The sequence below is a fragment of the Ambystoma mexicanum genome, chromosome 2p (genome assembly GCF_040938575.1).
Source record: "Ambystoma mexicanum isolate Mex_15411 chromosome 2p, UKY_AmexF1_1, whole genome shotgun sequence".
NCBI classification, from domain to species: Eukaryota; Metazoa; Chordata; class Amphibia; order Caudata; family Ambystomatidae; genus Ambystoma; species Ambystoma mexicanum.
The window spans coordinates 1,408,666,470-1,408,683,732 of NC_090923.1; the positions used below are offsets into that span (position 1 = coordinate 1,408,666,470).

Below are 17,263 nucleotides of genomic sequence, written 5' to 3' on the forward strand. Positions count from 1 at the left end.
CTTAAAGCCAATCTGTTTCAGAAGCAGGTCACAATCAACAATCCCTGCTGTCATCATTTTCACTTCTTTCCATGCTTTCACCGATGATGTGTTGCTTGGTCACTGGACTGTGGGGGCAGCCAGGTTGCCACACCCTTGTCTTTTTTTAAACAAAATATAACAGGAGTGAATGTATGTAAAAATAAAATAGGAAATAAGTAAAATTGCAGTGAGGAATTTGTTTGGCAGACGTATTCTCATTCCAGCGATGGGACTAGAATTATTAGTGTATGTAATGTTATTCAAAATAAGGAACTTTGTAGATCACAGTCTAAAAAAACTCAACCATATCCTCTTTTATACCTGCTGTGTTAGCAACACTTTCTAAGTGATCCTTATGATATGGGTATCCGTACATATTGTCAGCCTGGCAAAGACATTGCTGCAGTATTATTTTAGTTAACTGCTGCTTACAGCGGGACACGATGGATCTTTTACATTCATCACCATTTAATCAGTTGCTTGGCATATATTGCACTTTTTTATTTTTTAGTTTCCTCATTTCTTACAGTAGTGTACATTTCTGAGGCATAGCTATATCACCAAGCATTTGACTAGTGACAATTGCTCCTCCTTTTTTTTAAAATTATTTTTATTACATTTTTTAAACATGAACAATTCCAACATTTGCCCCCTCCGGACCCCCCCCCCCCAAAAACAAGCCACTTCCCAGTGTTCCTAGGCGCTTTATGGCGCAATCTAATCCCGAACTGTCAGTGTAGGTCCAATAGCCTAAGACGCTGCGGACGCCATCCGATCCTAAAGTCATCCCTGAGAAAGGCCAAAACATCCCCCCATTCACTTGCAAAGCTCTGCAGTTCGTTGTTCATAGCATATGTCGCCCATTCCATCGCGACTAGTTCCGATATTTTCCACAGCCAGTCCTGGAATGTTGGTACGGTCGAGCCTTTCCAGTTCTGAGCAATCAGTGTCATTCCTGCGATGGTAAGCATCACCTGCGCTCTTTCTCTGGGTATCGATTCCCTTGCCGTATCATCGTGGAAAATGCCCATTAAGGTCAGCTCCGGGGGTCTGCTTTTCCCTGGTCCAAATGCCTGCTCTTGGGCTTGCCGGATTTCCTCCCAAAGGGGCTCTATTTTTGGGCACCTCCACCAGACATGCTCTGCTGTTCCCTCCGCCCCACACCCTCCAACAGTTACTCAATGACCCAGGATATGGTCTGTGTAAGCGGGCTGGGGTGTAGTGCCACCCGTATATAATTTTGTACCATGCCTCCTGGGTTTGGGATGCTCTTGCTAATTTCGGAATTTTCTTCCATAATCTCTCCCATTCCCTCTTCCCAGAATTCTTTCCCATTTTTCCATAAAGGCCCAGCTTTGCCTCTGTGTAGCCCCATCTAGAACCCTGTACAGCTGTGAGATCAGCCCTTTTGAGCCATCATTAAACATTACAAATTTTTCGAATGTAGTAGGTTATAGCCACCTATTTATTTTCTGGGTGCATTAGCCAGTGACGTAGTTGGTAATACCTCATTCTCTCCTCCACTCCCAGGGCAAAATCCCTTTTACACCCGAGAAAGGAGCTGATTTCTTTCCCAATAAACATTTCCTGCATCCTCCTGAACCCCCCCCTCCGTCCTGCCATTTTTTAAAAGCTCCCCTCTCCAACCCGGGTATTAAGTCCCCGTTATTAAATATTGGTGTGAACGGGGACGGAAAGGTAGTGATGCCTCTTATCCGGACCAGCCTATCCCAATTGTCCGCGACCAATCTAGTGATGGAGCTCATGTACATGTGTTTCAGCCGATGTTGTTTAGGGAGCCATAGGACCTCTCCTAGATCGTGTTTAGTTACTGCCCTGTCCATTTTCACCCAGTGCTTCTCTCCTCCTTGTTGAAGCCACTCTCTGATAACTCTCAACTGAGCTGCCTCATAGTATTGTCTAAAGTTAGGGAGGGCCAGCCCGCCCTCTTTCCTCGGGGCTGTGAGTTGATGCCTACTAACCCTTGCTTTCTTACCTTCCCAAATAAATTCATTTGTTATGGTTCGAAGCTCCTTAAAGAAGCTCTCCAGGACCACCTGGGGGATAGCCTGGAACAACTACAGAAGACGCAGCAATATGACCATTTTTGTAGCTGCTCTTCTCCCGAACCAGGAGATACGGAGATTCTGCCACCTGAGGAGGTCCTTCTTGATGTTTCTCACTAAAGGGGTGTAGTAAGCCGCGTACCACCCTGGAAGCGCTAGAGTTATCTTCACTCCCAAATAAACAATCCCACTGGGGCACCATGCAAACAGTGATGTCCTTTTGAGCTCTTCCCTCTCCTCACTCCCCAAAGTTAAATCCAATAACTCAGATTTGCTCATATTAATACGTAGCCCCGATGCCTCCCCCAAAACTTTCGAGCAATATTCAACTGGCCTTGCAAGACTGGGATGGATTAGTGAGGGTAAGCAACATGTCTTCTGCAAAGGCTGCCACCTTGTGCTGGCTCCCCCCAAACGGAATTCCCTGTATTTCCCTTGACTCCTGAATAACTTGGAGTAATGGTCCAAGTATATAGCATACAGTAAGGGTGACAGGGGACAACCCTGCTTTGTACCCCTTTGTAGCTGAAAGTCTGGATTCCGCTCCATTAACTACCACCCTTGCCTGTGGCCCTTCGTAATTAGCTTTGACCATTTTCAGGTAGGCCCCTCCAAGCCCCATTCCCTGCATGACCCTAAAGAGGAACGACCATTCCACCCGGTCGAACGCTTTTTCATGGTCTAGCGAAAGAAGGGCCGCGTAAGTGTTAGTTTTCTTCACTTTTTCCATCAAATGCGCCACTCTCCTGATATTGTCTGCCGTTTGCCTGCCTTTAATAAAACCCGATTGATCCTGGTGAATCAGGTCCGGGAGAAGCCCCCCAGTCTATTAGCCAACATTTTTGTGTAGATTTTAGCATTAATGTTGATGAGGGCTATCGGTCTATAGGAGGATCTTTCCAGGTTTTTTTTACCCAGTTTCAGAATCGGGGAAATGTTAGCTTCTTTCATAGAGGGGGCTGTTAGGCCACTGACTTTAAAGGTGTTATAAAGGTAGGTTAAGTGTGGCACCAGTATCCCGCCAAACCGTTTGTAAAATGCGGCCGAAAAATTGTCAGGGCCTGATGCTTTGCCTGAGGGCAATTTCCCGAGGACACCCCTCACTTCAGCCGGTCAAGTGGCACAGCGAGTAGAGCGCTCGCTTTGACATCCGTGCAGAGCCTGCTAACGCAGGTTCGAATCCCGGCAGGCCAAACTCAGCCTTTCATCCTTCCGCGGTCGATAAATGAGCACCACACACCGTGGGTAATAAGCAGCGCTCAGATACCCGAGGGTCCGTAGCGCTATATAAGTGCCAAATTAATAATAATAATAATAATATTATCCTCCGTAATCTCACAGCAAGGCACCCCATGGTTAGCGCTAGTGTGTTTTTCATCATTACGCGATTGTTTCATGTTTCATTTCCTGTTTCATTATTTAATTTTGTTCAGATAGCTTTGTTTAATTTTTTGGTTGTATTATTTACATCTGTTCAGGTGACCGAAGGCTCCCCATCCGAGTGATCCTCTTCACTCGCTTGTGGTACCCGATTTGGCACTTGTATTTCAGTGTTCAGGATCATGGTCTTTTTTTCTTCTTTTCTCCTTTTTCTTAGTCAAATTTTGAAATAAGCACTTTACACTATGCACTTTACTATATATGTACAGGTGTACATGAAATATGAGCTCTAGATGGTTTAATATGTATTTTAATACAAAAAAATTAAATACAGTATTTTAAAATGATTTTTTGTCTCTTGTAGGATGATCTGTGGTGTGAACTAGGGGGTTCCCTCTCTTTCTTTCTTGTCGGATCAAGTCCCCTTGATCGAACATAGTTAAATTCAACTGGCTTGATCTCTGTTCAATACTGTTTGTCGCTTCCCCTCTGCCAGAGAGGAAGTGGTAACCCATCCATTGTTTTGTTGAAAAACCGTGAGGGCCTGGTGCTTTGCCCGAGGGCAATTTCCCGATGACACCCCTCGCTTCATCCTCCATAATCTCTTGACTTATGATATCCTGTGCATCCCTGCTTATAACCGGTAGTTGGACCCTTTCCAGGAACTTCTCCTGGATTTGTGCCTGGGGGTTTTGGGACCTATATAATGATTCATAGTATTTAGTCATTGTTTCTTGAAGATCTTCGAGTCGAGTAACCCTGTCCCCCGCCTCCGTTTTAAAGGCAGTGATTGTATTCCTCGACTCCCCGAAGAAGGCGCGCCAGTAGGGTGCCGGTCTTATTGGCCTTAGCATAACATTTTTGTCTTACGGATAGTAGGGCCCCTTCTGCTTTTTTAGTTCGTAACAGGCCCATTTGGCCCACCGCTCCTCTATAGTCCCTATAGTTGCGTCTGTTGGGTGCCTCTGCTACTCTTTTCCTTGCCTCCTCCACCTCTGCCTTCTCCTCCAACTGGGTCTCAAGGGCTAGCATCTGTTTATGTTTTGTGCTTTGGCTGCCATAATTTCACCCCTCACCGTAGCCTTGAATGCATCCCATCAGATGTCCTCCCCTGTTTCCCCCCTTTTATTGCTTTCAAAGTATTCTCTTATCTTACTCTCCATTATTCCCATAATGACGGGATCTCTCAACAGATACTCAGGGTATTTCCAGCCCCAGACCCCCTCCTCTTTTATATCCCGGTTCGACCTGCATTATCATTATCTTGTGGTCTGCTATTCCCATGGGGCCCACCTCTATTTCTTTAACCCTCCCACCAGGTTCACTGAGACCCAGAAATAATCTAACCTCGACTGTGTCCCTTGAACGTCCGAGAAGAAGGTAAACCCCACCTCGCTCCCTTTCACTTCCCTCCAAACGTCCCTTAGGCCCATAGCGGACATTCTTTCCACAGGTCTAATGAAGCTACTGCACCCACCTCCCCTAATTTTGTTTCCTGACCTGTCCCTTGCTCTATCCCACGCGAATTCAAAATCGCCCATTAGAATTATTTGGCCCTTTGAGTATTCCCCGATCTTCCTCAGGAGGTACTGAAGGAATGCTTCCTGTCCTGAGTTGGGAGCATAAATTACGACTATCGTGTAGATTCCATCCCCAACTGATGCTTTCACTATTAGGTATCTGCCCTCTTTGTTTCTTATCGCCTCTTCAACCCTGAAATTAGTCGTATTGCCAATAACCAGGGCGACCCCTCCTGATTTCGTTGCCCCTCATGCATGCAGTATTTGGTCATATCCCCTTAATTTGAGTCTCTGCTGGTCCCCATGGAGTAAATGCGTCTCTTGCAGGCCCAAAAAGTCCAGTCTAAATATTTTCGCGAAGAGCTCGAGCTTCTTCCTCTTTAATGGGGAATTGAGCCCCCTAACATTATGAGTGACCCACTTGAATGACGGGGACTAATGGTCTCCTGCTCCATAATACCCCCCTGGTGCCTCCCCTCCTGCCTTTCTCTCGAGTTTTCGATCCAGTTATCCCTTTCCTCTAACAGAGTTAACACTGTGTGGCTTAACCCTAATCCCCCTGACCCCTTCTTCCCTACCCCCTGCCCCCCTATTACTCCTGGAGGCCTGATCCCCAGGGCCCCCATCCCACACCCCGCCCTCAGGCTTCCACGCCTTTATCAATCCCATGATGTTTGCTCCTCACCCCTCCTCCCCTCATTGTCAACCTTTCTGACCACCACCCCCTTTTGTATGTACTCACTTTGTGTTCGTCCGCACACGTCTTGGTCCCCTCATCAGCGACCAAGCCCCTCTCTCCTTCTCTGCCGGCTGGGCCCCGTAGAGCTGGCCTTCTTCTTTTCCCTTCCCCAGCAACTGACCATTCCCATAGTCTAAGCCTAGGTCCATTTCCTGGGTCAGGTGTTTTCTTTGGACTGGCCATCCCCTGATCCTGATCAATTTGTAGAAGATCCGCCCCTTCCTGCAGCGAGGTAATCCGTCTTTGAGTACCAGCCCACTCAGACAGAAGTCCGAAAGGGAATGTCCATTTATACTTAACCCCCTGCTCCTGGAGCTTCGCCAATATTGGGCCTATCTGTCTCCTATTGAGTAAAGTGCTGCTGGCGAAGTCTTGATAGGGCTCTATTCTCTGACATTCATGCGTTACGTCTCCCTAGGTCTTGCTGCTCTGAGCACAGCCTCTTTTTGTGCATACCTCGTAAAGGCCGCTAGCACGTCTCTTGGTCTTGCATTCCGTTTTTTGCTCAGGCGGCCCACTCTATGCACTCTATCCAGCTCAATCTTATCCGGTGTATCCTCCCCCAGCAGATCTGCAAACATTTCTTGGATTGTCTCTTTTAAGTCTGTATCCGGAACTGTCTTCGGCAGAAGCTTTAGCCTAATGTTGATCCGTCTGGATCTGTTTTTCAAATCTTCCATTCTAATCTCCAGGTTCCGTGTTGCTGTGTCCAATCTGTCAATCGCTTCGCTGTTCTCCGTTGCCTCCTTGCTCACTTCCTGTAGGCCTCTTTCCACCAAATCCGTTCTCTTTCCCAATTGGCCTTTTTCCTGCTTGAAGTCGGACAGAGCCTGATTTAAATCCGACCTTATCAGTTGAAATTGATCCTGAACTGTCCTTGCCAGCGAATTTTGCAGGGAGAGCATTTCCCCATGTAGGTCCTGTCGTGAAATTTGGGAGGCCTGATGCGACTCATCTGGCGGGCCATGTTCTGAGGCTCCTTCTTGCCGGCCTCTTCTCTCCTCCCGAGTATCTTTATTTGCCCACATTGAGATGAGGGGGCCCGAGGCTTCAGCATGTGAGAGCCCACTCTTGTTAGACCTGTTCTTGTTTTTGGCAACCACGCTCCTAATGCCATACTGCAAGCACAATGTTTGACCACCGTTCCAGCTATGGCGAGACTACTGTCTACTTAACCCCTGGATCCTCTCTCCTCTCTCTTCAAGGGAGATCACCTTGTCTTGTCTGTGGATTTGGCGGCTGTGGATTTGGCGGCCGTAGCTCCGATCAGGTATAGCTGCTCGGTTCTGCTGAGGGCCTATCTTCTTTATGCATGCCCTCCTCCCAGTTTACCTACTTTCACGAGAGCTGAGAATATCTGTAGCTCTTCCTTCTATTTTACAGCCAGGCCTCTTTACGCCGGTAGGTTCTCTATTCGAGGTCACTGTCCATAATGGCGGGAGTGTGGGCAAGGGGGTCCACCCCCGGCGAGAGGGCCCGCTTCGTCTATCCTGGTCTGTGTTCGGGTCTGCCTTGTCCCCATCAGCTCTTCTTAGAGGGGGGCCTCATGTGTAGCCTTGTCCATCTATGCCCTGGTGATATGGCTCTACGGGGATCCCAGGCCTCCCTCGGCTACCCCAATTCCGATGGAGCCCCCCGCCCCGATTAAGTGCTCCGATGATCCTGCCACTGGAGGGTTAATTATTCTCCCTTGCGCCCACGCATCTGAGGCAGGACCCCCACTCCCCAACCTCCTTGGCCCCTTCGCCACTCACTTCAATCACCTTGTTTGTGCAGTCTGTTGAAGGGACCTTGTGCGGCCAGAAATCGTCTCAGGATCCTCCCTGTGTCTCCCCACCGTGGACGCCTTGACTGCGAGCCCGAAATAGTCTTACTGGAATGGCGTCCTTGGAGCCTAAGCTAGAAGCCGAAGGTCGATTCCAATTGAGGGGCCCTCTCTTCGCCCCCCTCCCGCACACTCTGATGCAACGCGAGGGGGAGAGCCTTGTCCTCCACGCCGTATGTCCGACCTTGCCTGGTGGAGCCCATCTGCAGCTTGCCACCAGGTGTGGGCCTCCGCGCTGTATAGTCGTCCTCGTCCGGGTCTCTGCTATAGCATCGGATGATCTCAGGGGTGCGGGCCCTCCGCCACACACCCCTTTCCCTCGAGTCCTCCACTGCCCCCTCGAGCTCCGTGCTCAGACACCCTCCCGGGCTTATGTCACTCCGGTGCGCCGGGGAGCAGGCACCTCGTGCTTGGGTGCCCTCCCGGGCTGATATCACTCCGGGACACTGGGGAGCGGGCACCTCGAGCTCGGTGCTCGGACACCCTCCCGGGCTGATGTCACTTCGGGGCACCGGGGGGCAGGCACCTCGAGCTCCGTGCTCGGAGGCCTTCTCGGGCTGATATCACTCCGGGGCACCTGGGAACAGGCACCCCGACTCCGCGCCCGGACGGCCTCCCAGGCTGATGTCACTCCGGGGCGCACTGGGGGGCCGCGTCGGTCCTCTGCCCCGATGTGTTCGAGCCTGCCGCGACTCGGCTGGACTCTTGATCTCCGCATTCTCCCTGTTTTACCACAGCTCAGGGAGAGTCCGGTTGCCCTGTTCCTCAGTGGAGATCTCCTTCCGGACCGCAGCGCTCACGCCGCCCGCCCCCGGCTCCTGGAGCTCGCTCGCCAGACCCCCGGGCTCCGCTCGCCACGTGTGGGTGAGTGGCGATCCGCTCTCCAGCTTCCAGTTGGTCGGTATCACGAACGGGCATAAGATTCCCAGTTTCTTGCCACTCAGATACACAGAAGGGGTGGTGGATATGCTTCCCAGACTTGAGGGTTATCGGAGCGCCATCGACACACGTCTACCTGGTGTCGGGGCCATTTTGGAATTGCTCCTCCTTTTTTTTTTTTTTGACAGCCATTCTCATTTTGCCCCTAGAGCCCCATTTCTAAATATGAAAGAAAGATCTGTATGCACACTCACACTGTGATTCTCACACACCCTCTCACTTATTTTAGGATGTCTGCGCATTGGGGACTGAACATGTGCAGAGCCATCCCTACCCTCAGACTGGGGCTGACATTGTTTGCACAAGGGAAACCTTATTTGGAAGCAACTGATGTTGCAACAATTTTACCCCACCCTTCCAAATTCTGAGGCTGTCAGAATCAATAGTGCAGGGATGGTGTTGCAGGTATGCCCCATCGATGCTCATTTTCTAATTAAAAAACACCACAAAATGTAATACTCTGCGGCAACCACTAGATGGCAGTTTATGCAAATCATGTTATTCTAAGCAGAAACAAGCCACAGAACGACCATTACTGGCACATATGTTTTATGTGTGTGTGTATATATATATATACACACACATATATATATTTCTGAGGCTTGTGGAATCTGCTTAGATCACATGCTGTGCATAGGCCGACATCTAGTGGAAGCTGCAGAGTATTACAGTTTGTTTTTCGAAACTCGAAAATGGGCGTCGACACAGGCGTGCCAGTAATACTATCCCTAGTGTGACGTCCACTGTACCCAAGATCCCTCACGCGTCTGGGATCCTCAGATTGTTTTTTTCCGCCATACTGGTCGGAAGCATCTTGCGGAGTCCCCTGGCCTTAGCCATACTTTTGCTATTATTGCAATTTAAAATTATTTATTGACATCCTTCCCCACCCCAACGTCGACCATCGACACTCGACGACGGCTGGAGAAGACATCGACCGTCGGCTGCTGCACGACGGATCTGGGCCTCGGAAGGCCGCTGGCCTCGGCCCGGGCCTAGTAGGCCGCTGGCCTCGGCCCTGCAAGTAGGGAGAGTGGGGGGTGGTACATACTCTTCACTCTTGGTATATAGGTACACCTTATATATTTCCTACACTTACCAGCCCGCTGCCTCAAGGTGCGTATGGAGGGTACCCCTTTCCAATTCTGCCCCAAGTGCAACCGCAAATACCCTTGGGTCGACAGGCACGCCACGTGCAATCTCTGCTTGCCGAGGGACCACCCCGAAGCGAACTGCAGAGCGTGTAGTAGGTTTAAACCTAAAACACTTAAGGACCGTTCGACAAAGCGTTGGGCCCACCACGCCAGGCAGGCAGCCATGGCAGCGGAGGGCGCCTTCAGCGATGGCAGCGACGCCGTACTTTCGGACGGCGAGGGCATTACGGCGTCGAAAGACTGCCGAGCGCAGGTCCCCGACCTCGGAAGGTTGTCCGGCAGGGCGGCTATGGGGAAGACCCCCGGCGACGCAAGCGCTACACCTACACACACTAAGTCCAACCGAACCTCGTCGACTTCTCGGAAAGAGGCACGGATAGAACGGTCCGACTCGGTGTCCTCTGGGCGCTCTCGATCGAGATCGCCTCATGACGCAAGGCAATCATCCACTCTTGCCAAGAGTGCCTCGCTCCCTAGACTAACGGAAGTTCGATCGTCGGAAGACGAAGACGACTTCCACCCCCAAGCCGCGCTCCTAGAGACCGAGAGCGCAGTTAACACCAGCTAGGCCCCACGCTCGAAACAAGATACCTCTCCCGACCCTCGGCGCCAGGCGTCGAAAGTCTCTGGGGCCTCCAAGGGGCAGGGAAAACATTTTTCCACGCACGGGGAGGGAGGGAAACAGCGGAAAGCTCAGCCTTCCACTCCTGTAAGACCATCCTTCCAACCCAAGCAGACAGATAAACATAAATCTACTGGGACATCAACATCCAGCAAGGGTACCCTTGATAAGTCCTCTAAGTTGCCTACTAAAGTCATACCCTGTTCCAAAGAATGGTCCAGTGAGGACATAGACAGGGTCATGTCAAGGATGTCTTCCTTAGCGGATTTTTATGACAAAAACCCAGAACATTTCCTTTCGTATGACCCTCAAGGGGCCACACCCTCAGGCTCCTCTGATCCTATCCCCCTAAGTAAAAAGGCCCGGGTCGAAAGAACTGACCCCTTCGAGGTGCAGCCTTACTCTACTCCATACTCTACTCCACACCCCAGATACCAAGGACAACCTTTCCCTGAAGGGGACCAGGAGTTTTCAATTATGGAGGAACGAACCGGGTCTGAATACTATGCGGAGGATGAGGACCTGGAGGAGGTAGAAGATGAGCAGGAAATTTACAGAGTAGATTCCCCGGTAGAGAGCGAAGCCCCAGTTACCGACTCGCCAGTTGATAACCAACCCCTCCTTAATGAAGTTCTTGCTCGCGCAGCAGAACATTTTCACATCGACACCCACGGTGTACAGGAGGAAAGGGACTTCGCAGAAGAGTTGGTGGGAGAGAGGAGGCCGGTCGCTCAGACCATCCCTATCCTTAAATCCATCCAACGTAGGATAGATCCATCCCTGGTGAATCCTAACCTCACCAGAGCCGTCAACCCCAGAGTCGAAAAACTTTTTCGGGCAGCCCAGTCTGACCCTCTTTATATAAGAGGTCATCTTAAACCAGACTCCCTAGTGGTTACCAACACTCGGAAGAGGGCTGGGACACCCTTATCGTCGTCAGAAGCTCCTCCCGACAAGGAGAGCAAAAGACTGTACGGGTTTGGCAGGAAGGTAGCCTCAACGTCCGCCTACCAAGCAAGGATTGCAAACTCCACCACCCTACATCAATGGGAAGAGGTTGCGGCGCTCATAGCCTCTGCTCCTGAACCTTTAAAGGGCCAGTTGGCTCGGATCTCGGCAGAAGGGAGAGCCGTGTCTGGTTGCATATTAAAAGCAACTTTCGACGCTGCAGACAACGCAGGAAGATTGATAGCAGAGGGTACTGTTATCAAGAGACATGCGTGGTTACGGCAGTCGGGGTTCAAAACAGAAACACAGGCTTCATTAATAGACAAGCCGGTGGAACCAGATCTATTGTTTGGGAAAGCGGTCGAAGACGCACTTAAGAATGCCAAGGACGAGTACGAGACTCTCAAATCCCTTGGCCAGCTTACCAACAAACCCCCGAACCAGAGGGGGAACAGTAATTTTCGTCACCCACGCGGCCAAAATTCACAAAGAGGCAACTATGCCCAAGGACAGGGTACACAATGGAACAACTACCAGCAGTCTACCCAAAGTTACAGCAAGGGTAACAAGAGAGGTCGTGGAAGAGGCAGAGGCAGCCCCAACAAGGGAGGTGGCACGCCTCCGCCAAAGCAGTGACGCTCAGTTCAGGGTCCCTTCTCACACAGCCCCAGTAGGGGGACGCATTTCCAACTTCACCCAGGCTTGGGAAGGGATCACCTCAGACAGATGGGTGCTGTCAACAGTGTCCACAGGATATTGTATAGAACTACTGCAGCGTCCCCGGAACCACCCTCCACGACAAAGAATACACTCCTTAGAACATCAGAAGATCCTTCTCGAGGAGATCGCCATTCTGCTAGAAAAGGACGCGATAGAACTCGTCCCAGGACACCAGGTAAACAAGGGTATCTATTCAACTTACTTCCTTGTGCCAAAGAAAGATTTGACAATGCGCCCAGTATTGGACCTACGGCCTGCCAACAAGTATGTCAAGCCCCAAAAATTCCGTATGACCACGCTACAAGAGGTAATCCCCCTCCTAAAAAAGGGGGACTACATGGCAACCTTGGATATGAAAGATGCTTATTTTCATATTTCCATGCTCCCGGCGCACAAAAAATACTTGCGCTTCAAAGTGGACAGTCGCCACTACCAATTCAAGGTACTGCCCTTCGGGATAGCTTCAGCACCAAGGGTATTCACCAAGGTACTGGCGGTGGCAGCTGCACACCTACGCAGGGAGGCAATCCCAGTGTACCCTTATCTGGACGACTGGCTCATAACGGGGGAAACCCCAAGAATTTGCAGGTCAAACATTCAGAGGACTATCGACCTCCTCCACGAGTTAGGCTTCTCTATCAACGAGAAGAAGTCAAGTCTGGTGCCAAGCACCTCAAAACAGTTCCTAGGAGCAATCCTAGATACTCAGAAAGGGTTGACCTTCCCCTCGGAAGAGAGAATTCGGAATATACTACTGCAAATTCCACATTATCAGTCAGGTCAACAAATAACGGTACGCAAAGCAATGCGGTTACTGGGCATGATGGCGTCATGCATTTACCTGGTCCCCCACGCGCGTCTGCGCATGCGTCCCATGCAGGAATGGTTGGCGAAACAGTGGTCTCAGGCAAGTGGTCAGTGGGACGATCTAGTGGTCGTTTTGCCAACACTCGTACAGAGCTTACACTGGTGGACAAAAGAGAATCTCGCAAGGGGAAAACCCTTTTACGATCCCGAAGTACAAGCAGTGGTAACTACAGATGCTTGCCTGACTGGGTGGGGAGCTCACCTTCTCCACCACACAGCTCAGGGTCTCTGGTCTCACTCAGTAGCCAAGAACCACATCAACCTGCTAGAGCTTCTGGCAGTATTCCGAGCGCTTCGGGCGTTCGAGCCCCATCTACTAAACTTGTCGGTGCAGATCCGGACGGACAGCACGACAGCCATGTTCTATCTGAACAAACAAGGAGGGACTCGTTCGCCAAATCTGTCCAAGCTTGCCCAGAAAATCTGGATATGGGCACTCAGACGGAACATATTCCTATCAGCACAACATGTTCCAGGGGAGCTCAATTCCCTAGCGGATGCCCTAAGCAGAGACTCCCTTCCAGAAGAACACGAATGGGTCCTTCACAGAGAGATCGTAGAAGATCTCTTCTCTCAGTGGGGTTTCCCCACTATAGACCTATTCGCCACAAGCGAAAACAAACAATGCCCAGGATTTGCATCCAGGTTCCCCCAGCCAGACTCCCAAGGGAACGCCCTGTGGATGAACTGGTCAGGGATGTTTGCGTACGCTTTTCCACCTACTCCTCTCATCAGAAAGGTGGTGTACAAGATGAACAAGGAATCGATGACGCTCATCCTAGTTGCTCCCATGTGGGCGAGACAACCATGGTTTCCACACCTACGCAGGATGGCGCTGTGCGAGCCCATCAAACTCCCAGCCTGGTACAACCTACTGTCCTAGCAACAAGGTCTAACAGTGCACCAGGAACCCAACTCAATGAACCTGGCAGCATGGCTCCTGAGGTCATAGAGTTTGGATATCTCAATTTACCACAGAGGTGTATGGACATCCTAAAAGAATCCAGGAAACCAAACACAAGGCACTGTTACTTTGACAAGTGGAAGAGATTCGTTATTTGGTGCCAGAATAAACAAATCAACCCAGTTGATTGCACTCCTTCCAACGTGGTAACATACATGCTCCACCTGCTGGACGCAGGTTTGGTTTTTAACTCTCTGAAAGTACACCTGGCAGCCCTCTCGGCTTACACCACATCCCATAACAAGGTATCGTGGTGGAAAGTACCAGTAGTTAAAGCCTTCATGGAAGGAGTAAAGAGACTTCACCCTCCTATTTCGAACCCACCGCCAGGATGGGACCTCAATGTGGTGCTAGCTAAGCTCATGGGCCCCCCTTTCGAACCCATGCATAAAAGTAGTCTCAAACACCTGACTTATAAAACGGCCTTCTTAGTAGCCATTACCCCCATAAGAAGGGTCAGTGAAATTCAGGCTCTGTCAGTGCAGGATCCTTTCTTTATTATCCACAAAGACAAACTGGTTTTACGCACACACCCTAGGTTCTCGCCTAAATTCATATCTAAATTCCATGTAAACCAGTCCATCGAGCTTCCGGCTTTCTTCCAGAACCCGCAAAGCTCGGCTGAGGTGAAACTACACACCCTTGATGTGCGTAGGGCGGTCCTCTACTATGTAAATAAGAACAGTCCGCTAAGAAAAACAGATCAACTGTTTGTCTCCGTAGCTACAGGCAGAGAGGGGGATCGCGTCTCTAAAGGCACGATCTCGAAGTGGATTATCAACTGTATACAGCTGTGTTACTCTCTTTCTGGAAAAACTCTGCCTTTTACGCCAAGGGCCCATTCTACTAGAGGCATTGGTGCCACTCTGGCTTTCATTGCAAATGTTCCCCTCGACACCATTTGCAAAGCAGCTACTTGGAGCTCTATTCACACTTTTACTCAGCATTACTGCATTGACACTCATTCCAAGACAGATACACAAGTGGGACAAGCGGTTCTAAGACACCTGTTTGCTCATGACCCTTCTCACATCCCACCTCCTTCTTCGGGTACTGCTCGCTAATCTATGCACAGCATGTGATCTAAGCAGATTCCACAAGCCTCAGAAGGGATACATTACTCACCGTAATCGTATTTCTGATGCTTGTATCTGCTTAGATTCACATGCGACCCACCCTTCCTCCCCTCCGAGAGAAGGCGCATGATTGCTTGTAGTCTTACCTTTCTGTCTATCTGCTTGGATTATCTGTACTCACGCTACTCCTCATGCTTCCTCATGTCAGAAAAAATACAATCTGAGGATCCCAGACGCGTGAGGGATCTTGGGTACAGTGGACGTCACACTAGGGATAGTATTACTGGCACGCCTGTGTCGACGCCCATTTTCGAGTTTCGAAAAACAAACTGTAATACTCCGCAGCTTCCACTAGATGTCGGCCTATGCACAGCATGTGAATCTAAGCAGATACAAGCATCAGAAATACGATTACGGTGAGTAATGTATCCCATATATTTCTGAGGCTTATGGAATCTGCTTAGATCACATGCTGTGCATAGGCCGACATCTAGTGGAAGCTGCAGAGTATTAGTTTGTTTTTCGAAAATTGAAAAGGGCGTCGACACAGGGCGTGCCAGTAATACTATCCCTAGTGTGACGTCCACTGTACCCATGATCCCTCAGATTGTTTTTGTCCGCCATTCTGGTCGGAAGCATTTCGCGGAGTTCCCTGGCCTTAGCCATACTTTTGCCAAATATTGTTAAATTTACCCATTTCTCCACCCCAACGTCGAGTCACCGAACTTCCACACTCGACGCTGGCCGGAGAAGAATTCGACCGTCGACAGCTGCATGACGGATTTGGGCCTAGGAAGGCCTCTGGCCTCGGCCCCGGCCTTGGAAGGCCGCTGGCCTCGGCCCTGCAAGTAGGGGGAGTGGGGGGTGGACATACTCTACACTCTTTTGGTATATAGGTACATTCTTATATAGTCCTACACTTACAAGCCCGCTGCCATAAGGTGCGTATGGAGGGTACCCCTTTCCAATTCTGCCCCAAGTGCAACTGCAAATACCCTTGGGTCGACGGGCACGCCACGTGCAATCTCTGCTTGCCGAGGGACCACCCTGATGCGAACTGCAGAGCGTGTATTAGGTTTAAACCCAAAACATTTAAGGACCGTTCGATCAAGCGTTGGGCCCACCACGCCAGGCGTCAAGAGGCCATGGCAGCGGAGGGCGCCTTCAGCGATGGCAGCGACGCCGTGCTTTCGGACGGCGAGGGCATTATGGTGTCGAAAGACAGCCAAGCGCAAGTCCCCGACCTCGGAACGTCGTCCGGCAGGGCGGCTGTGGGGAAGACCCCCGGCGACACAAGCGCTTCCCACAACACTTCCACAAAACACATGAAGTCTAACCGGGACTCGACGCGCACGTCGAGTTCTCGGAAAGAGGCACATAGAGAACGGTCCGAATCGGCATCCTCTGGGCGTTCTCGATCACGATCGCCGCATGACTCCAGGCAATCATCCACTGTTGCCAAGAGTGCCTCGCTCCCCAAGGTAACAGAAGTGCGAGGAGGACGAAGCCGACTTCCATCCCCAGACCGTACTCCAGGAGTCGGCGCCCACACTCCGTGTTTCGGTGGCTCCCGGACCCCTACCTCCACTCTCGAAGGATAAGGACACTACCCCCGAACCTCGACGCCAGGCGTCGAAAGGCTCCGTAGGGGAGAAAAAAAAAGGGAAAACACTCTTCCACTCACGGGGAGGGGGAAAAACAATAAAAGAAGCAGAACTCTGCCTACTTCCACACCTTTAAGACACTCCACTCCTCAGAAACAGACAAAACAGACAGACAAGCCCAAGTCTTCTGCTATCACAAAAACCCCTACTCAGACCGCCAAGTCTAGTCAGGATAAGTCAGAGAAACTTCCAGAACGGGTCATCCCCATTTCTAGAGAATGGTCTAGTGATGACATAGACAGGGTCACGTCAAGGATGTCATCATTGGCCGATTTTCACGCAAAAAACCCTGATCACTTTCTCTCATATACTCCCGACGGATCAGCACCCTCAGGCTCTAAGGATCCTATACCTCCAAGTAAAAAGTCCCGGTTTGAAACACCAACACGGTATTCGGACCCCTTCTATGTACAGCCCTACTCTCAGTATCAAGGAGAGACATCCTTTTGTGAGGATCCAGATTTGGGCATGTTAGAAGAACAAACTGGTACGGGCTACTATGGGGATGATGAGGACCAAGAAGAGGATGAGGACGACCCAGAAACCTACAGAGTAGATTCCCCGGTAGAGAAGGAACTCTTGGTTACCGACTCCCCTGTCGACAACCAACCTCTCATGAATGAAGTGCTGTCTTGAGCAGCTGAACATTTCCAAATTGACACCCAGGGTGCTTAAGAGGAGAGGGACTTTGCCGAAGAGTTAGTGGGAGAAAGGAGGCCTGTTGCTCAGGCCATCCCTATCCTGAAGTCTATTCAAAG

General features: G+C 50.4%; 1 protein-coding gene across 1 annotated transcript in view; it reads left to right on the forward strand.

The window, feature by feature from the left end:
• Positions 1-17,263, forward strand: part of LOC138567558 (uncharacterized) — a 1,087,151-nt gene that overhangs the window by 689,212 nt on the left and 380,676 nt on the right. The window lies entirely within an intron of this gene.